The sequence below is a fragment of the Oncorhynchus mykiss genome, unplaced genomic scaffold (assembly GCF_013265735.2).
Source record: "Oncorhynchus mykiss isolate Arlee unplaced genomic scaffold, USDA_OmykA_1.1 un_scaffold_628, whole genome shotgun sequence".
Classification (NCBI taxonomy): domain Eukaryota; kingdom Metazoa; phylum Chordata; class Actinopteri; order Salmoniformes; family Salmonidae; genus Oncorhynchus; species Oncorhynchus mykiss.
Genome location: NW_023494075.1, coordinates 7,711 through 13,956, shown reverse-complemented (window position 1 = coordinate 13,956; position 6,246 = coordinate 7,711). Strand labels below are relative to the sequence as shown.

General features: G+C 45.8%; 1 pseudogene; it reads right to left on the bottom strand.

Annotated features, from left to right (window-relative positions):
- Nucleotides 1–609: 609 nt before the first annotated feature.
- Nucleotides 610–4,768, bottom strand: LOC118960566 (annotated as a pseudogene).
- Nucleotides 4,769–6,246: the final 1,478 nt, after the last annotated feature.

Sequence of the window (6,246 nt, the reverse complement as noted above, 5' to 3'; positions counted from 1 at the left end):
AGTCAAAGGAGACACATTAGTCGTCTCGTTTTGGCTGAATTTACGTTTGAAGAGAAACAGGATGGTTGGATGAAAAGTAAATTATGCGAGGGGGAAAAAGAGAGAGAGAGAGGGGAAGGGAGGGGTCTGAAAATAACAGAGACGGGGAGAGAGAGAGAGAGAGAAAAATAGAGAGAATATCTAGCTATCTACCTATCAACCCACCACCTCTGGTCTTTGTTGATCTGTGAGTTGTTGTCGTTGTTTATTTACGTCAATAGTCTTAGAATCCATTGTTGTTTAGTGGTGTTGACGTATCTGTCCAATCAGGGCGGCTGTACGCCACAAGTCTTACATCTCTCAAACAGGTAGAGGTGGGCGTCGTCTCAAGAGGGGGAAAAAAACAAGTACCTCCCTCCATCCCTCGCTCTCTCCCTCGCTCTAAAAAAAAAGATTTAACCACGGAGAGGATCACCGGGGGGGGGGTGAGGGGTCGGATGGAGGGATGGAGGGAGCTTTCTATCTTCCTATAGATAGGGTGCTTTCTTCCTGTCCCTTTTAGCCTTCCCCCTCCTCCTCCTCCTCCTCTACTGTGCCCTTCCTCCGCCTCTCTCCGCTCACTCTCTTTCTCGCCCTCTGGGACCCTCACTTGCTGGACAAGGTGTAGCAGCCGTGCTGGTGCCACTGCATGTCGCGGATACGCCTCACAGACTGGAACTGGGGGTGCCGGGCACGAAACTCGTTGAAGTGCCGGTACTCACCCTTCTCCAGGAGGTACTGGGAACCACGGTATCCAGGGAACTGGTAACCCACCCAGCTGGAAGAAAACAGCAGAGGAGAAGGGGGATGAGTGGAGGGATGGAGGGATGGAGGGAGAGAGATAGATGGAGAGAGAGAGGAGAAGTTGGAAAGGGCTGAGTGAATGAGGGCTGGAATGGGGGAAGAGAGGGACATAGATGGGAGAAAGAGAGAGGATGAAGAAGAGATGAACAGAGGCAGAGAAATAAAGACGGAGAGAGAGAATCAACAGTGTGAGATAGAGAGAGAGGGCAGGAGGGACACAGAGGTAGAGAAATTAGCAAAAAAGAGTAAAGTAGAAAAGAAAGTGAGAACCCAGGGAGAGAACTGATGGAGACAGAGAGAAAAGATGAGAAGCCGACAGCATCAGAGGAACAGGCAGGGGAGCTGGGAGCTGTGAGGGAGAGAGATGTCTTGTTAAATAGAGGTATTGATCTGTTTGTCACGTTTTGCCTGTTGTGCCACAGGTCTGTCCGTTTGATGTTTCAACAGAGGGGAACCTGTCTACTCACTGTGGGCCAAACACATCAGATACACACACACACACATGTACATGCACACAGATACACACACACACACATGTACATGAACGAACACACACAAACAAACGGTGCTATATAAAACCTTTGTTCTGATTCTGAAGAGGCTGTTTAAAACAGGAAAGACATCCTGACATCAGTCCTGCTGCCTTTCGGAAAGTGAATCACAGATCTTCAGGGATACGTCCCAAATGGTGCCCTATTCCCTATTTAGTACACTACTTTTGACCAGGGCCCATAGTGCATATGAAGGGAATAGGGTGCCATTTGAGAGGCAGACTAGATTCTATTTGAAGTATGTAGACACAGGAAGCCAGAGGGAAACAGAGAGCCTATATATTAAATGATCTTCTAAATGGAATCCCTCTGACAATTAAAACTATTGTGGAAACTTTCGTCATTCCAAACTATTTTAGGAACAGTTTCTGAATTCTATTATTTACATAGAAACGGTGGAACGACTCAGCCATTTGAAATGAATGAATCATTTGTACAATAGATTACAAACAATCTAAGGTATCTAGGTTTGGTGATGCCTGGTTGTTTATGTCATAATGACATTACTATCTCATCCACTTCCTGTTCTATCTCATCCTATAGACCAATGGCATGTTTGTCTGCGATGTGGGTGTGTCCTGTTGCCGCAGCGAGGACCACTCACCTTCCGCAGCTGACCATGATGCTGCCGACCCTATCGGTGAATCCGTAGGAGAACAGAGAGGGAACATCATCATCCATGATCTCCATCTTACGACCCTTGAACTCTCCAACCTCGAACAGGCAGATCTTGTGCTTCTCAGGGTCCTGAGAGAGAGGGGATAGGGGGAAAGAGGGGAGGGAGGTGGGGAGAGAGAGAGGTGGAGTTAAAAACTAACATAACATAACTAACAGATAACAGGCCGAACTGATCAATTTGGATAAATTAATGGATGGATGGATGGATGGATGGATGGATGGATGGATGGATGGATGGATGGATGGATGGATGGATGGATGGATGGATGGATGGATGGATGGATGGATGGATGGATGAATGAATGAATGAGTAGATGAATGAATATGGATGGATGGATGAATGGATGAATGAGTAGATGGATGGATGGATGGATGAATGAATGAGTAGATGGATGGATGGATGGATGGATGGATGGATGAATGGATGGATGGATGGATGAATGAATGAATGAGTAGATGGATGGATGGATGGATGAGTAGATGGATGGATGGATGGATAAATTAATTAATGAATAGATGAATGAATATGGATGGATGGATGAATGGATGAATGAGTAGATGGATGGATGGATGAATGAATGAGTAGATGGATGGATGGATGGATAAATGAATGAATAGATTAATATGGATGGATGGATAAATGAATGAATAGATGAATGAATATGGATGGATGGATGGATGAATGAGTAGATGGATGGATGGATGGATGGATGGATGGATGGATGGATGGATGGTTGGATGGATGGATAAATGGATGGTTGGATGAATGAATGAGTAGATGGATGGATGGATGGATAACTAATGAATAGATGAATATGGATGGCTGTTAAGAGAGATGATTACTAACAGCAGAAATACATGACTATCAGATACGTGCATGTAAATGTATTCTGGCCAATGACAGAGATGTAGTGCTGGAGAGATGGAAGGACAGAGTGATGGGGAGAGACAAATGGAGGAGTGTGTGACATACCATGCGGACGGGCCTGAAGGACAGCAGGTAGTCGTTCTTCTGACAGTTGCTCCAGGAGTCCCAGCGAGGGTACTCTCCCTTCTCCAGGATGAACATCTCACCACAGAAGTTCATCTGCTCATAACCCACAAAACTAATAGAGGGAGAAAGGGGAGAGAGGGGGGGGGAGAGAGGGAGTGAGAGAGGGAGAGGGGAAGAGGGGTAAGGGAGGGAGAGGATAGAGGGGGAGGTGTAAGGGTGGGGGTGGAGATTGGGGGAGAGAGAGGGAGAGGGGAAGAGGAGGGGTAAGGGCGGGGGAGGAGAGGGGGAGAGAGAGAGGCAGAAACACATGAGAACCATGGTTGCAGCAACATTTGATAGGAATAAATGTTAGTTTGTGTTAGATTGACAAACAGGTATGGGTGTGTCATAGTAACGTTAGTGTAAGGAAAAGATTTCACTACAAGTGCATGTGGGAATTAGGTGTGTGTTGGTGAAGCTGAGGTGTGTGTGTGTGTGACACAATGAGGTGTGTGTGTGTGTGTGTGTCGAGGGACAGGCTGGTACTCACGGCCCGCAGTCGACACGCAGGGAGCGGACCCTGTCCATGCCCATGTCACACACGTTCATGCACTCATTGGTGATCTCCATACAGCGGCCCTGGAAGTTCTCCTGGTCGAAGACGCACATCTGAGATGGAGGGAGGGAGGGAGGGAGGGAGGGAGGGAGGGAGGGAGGGAGGGAGGGAGGGGGAGAGAGAGAAAGAGGTAGAGGGAGGGAGGGAGGGAGGGAGGGAGGGGAGGGAGGGAGGGAGGAGGGAGGGAGGGAGGGAGGGAGGGAGGGAAGAGCAAGAGAGAGTGCGAGAGAGAGAGAGAGAGAGAGAGAGAGGAGAAAGATAAAAGAGATTGGGAAAAAGAGAGAAATTACAGTTTAATTCTCACATCTTTTTCTTTGAGGCTGAACTGTGTAATGTAACAAAACAAACACTTTTTGAATCGCAAATGGTCCCCTATTCCCTATATAGTGCACTTGGGCTCTGGTCAAAAGTAGTGCTCTACATAGGAAATAGGGGGCCATTTTGGACACAGACACTGTCCTTGTGTGATTCTCTTAGAACGCCTCCACACACACATAGCTATGGCAACTGTGACTTACCACCACAGGCAACTACAGGCATTGTGTGGAAACAGTGTGTGAGTAGTTATGTACGAGTGTCAAAGTACCAACAATTATATAACATATATGTGTGGCCATCTGGTTTTGTATGCGTACATTATGTGTGTGTGTGTATATATACATGTGTGTGTGTGTGTGTGTGTGTGTGTGTGTGTGTGTGTGTGTGTGTGTGTGTGTGTGCGTGTGTGTATGCATGAATGTGTTTGTGTGTGTATGTGTGTGTGTGTGTGTGTGTGTGTGCGTGTGTGTGTATGCATGAATGTGTTTGTGTGTGTATGTGTGTGAATGCGTGCATGAATGTGTTTGTGTGTGTATGTGTGTGAATGTGTGTGTGTATGTGTGTGTGTGTGTGTGTATGCATGAATGTGTTTGTGTGTGTATGTGTGTGAATGCGTGCATGTGTGTGTGTGTGGTGTGTGTGTGTGTGTGTGTGTGTGTGTGTGTGTGTGTGTGTGTGTGTGTGTATATGCATGCAGGTGTGTTACCTTGTAGGCGTTCATGCCCATCTCAGATCTCTTCCCTGGGCGGCCTTGCCGTCGGTCTGGGAAGCAGATTTCGACTTATCTCCAGACATGATGACTGGAACAAAAACAGAGGGATGACGGAGGGAAGGAAATTAAAGGAGGTAAAGAAATGTACGAGGGTTCAACACACTGCTGCTAAGTTTAATGCTGTTTAAACAGACACAGCTCATTTACCACTTTATCCCATTGAAGTCTACAACTTTTTCCCAAACGTACTGTGTTCTAGACAGTAGACGGTACCCCTGCTTTAGTCCTTAGCTCCTTAGCAAAGCCTGTAACTGATCAACGGAACAGAAAAACATGAGTAGCCATCTTGGATGAAGTTTAACCACATGACCCCTACTGGCCACTTGAAATGTTTCCTCGAGTTCCCTTACGATCCAAACGTCAGTAAGAACAGAAATGAACAGTTTGTTGTTGTTGTTGTTTTGCCCATGTAAAGCATGGCCACTTAAAAAGTAAATGAATCTCCAATGTAAAAGAGTCAACCAGATATTATAGATAACAAGAACCTACAGATGTATTAAACAATCCCTGTGGAACTAGAAACACGTCAATGAAGGAAAATAAGTTATTTATGTGTTCTGTCTATCTATTACTATGATGCCATTTAAGAGTGACCTGTATTTGAATTTGATGTTTGAGATACCTAATCTATCCCTCTCTCATCCCCCATTTTCCCTCATCCCCCATCTCTCTGTATCTCTGTGTGCCCGTCTCTTACCTCTGCTCAGTGTGTGGGTACAGGAGTGGGCTCAGGCGGTCAGTGTGTGAGAGGAGAGGGCCCTCCCGGACCTTTTATATGCTGGCGCCCAGAGAGGGGGGATTAGAGTGACAGAGAGAAACCCGCTGAGCTCACAGCCAGGGAAGAATAGAAACCCCCCATCATCAAAGAGAGAGAGAGAGAGAGAGAGAGAGAGAGAGAGAGAAGAGAGAGAGAGAGAGAGAGAGAGAGAGATGTAACTACTGCATGAGTACGGAGATATGTATGGTAGTTGGTGAGTGAAGTGTTGTCATGATGCACAGGTCTGTCTGAGAAGTTTTTAAACTTTTGTAAGTTTATTTATTTATTTACATTTATTTAACTAGGCAAGTCAGTTAAGAACAAACTCTAATTTACAATGACGGCCTACCAAAAGGCAAAATGCCTCCTGCGGGGACGGGGGCCTGGGATTAAAAACAAATAAAAAATACAATATGAATATGGGACATCATTTTGGACCTGTTGTTATCAGGAACGTGTTTTCATGGAACACTGTCATTTCCTCCACTATACATGAAGTCCTTATTCCTTCTCATCAGTTTTATTCATCTTTGGTTCTACCGCTTCTGTTTCACTCCCATATTCATGAAGCGTGCTGATCTAGGATCAGGTCCCCCGGTCCATCTAATCTTATTTATTATGATCTAACAGGAAAAACTGGAAAACAGGAAAAATCCTAGATCAGCACTACTTTGAGACGCGTTATGAATACGGCCCTAAATCCTAGATCCGAGCTAAAGGTTATGCTTGGTATTTGCAATTGTATTTATTATGGATCCC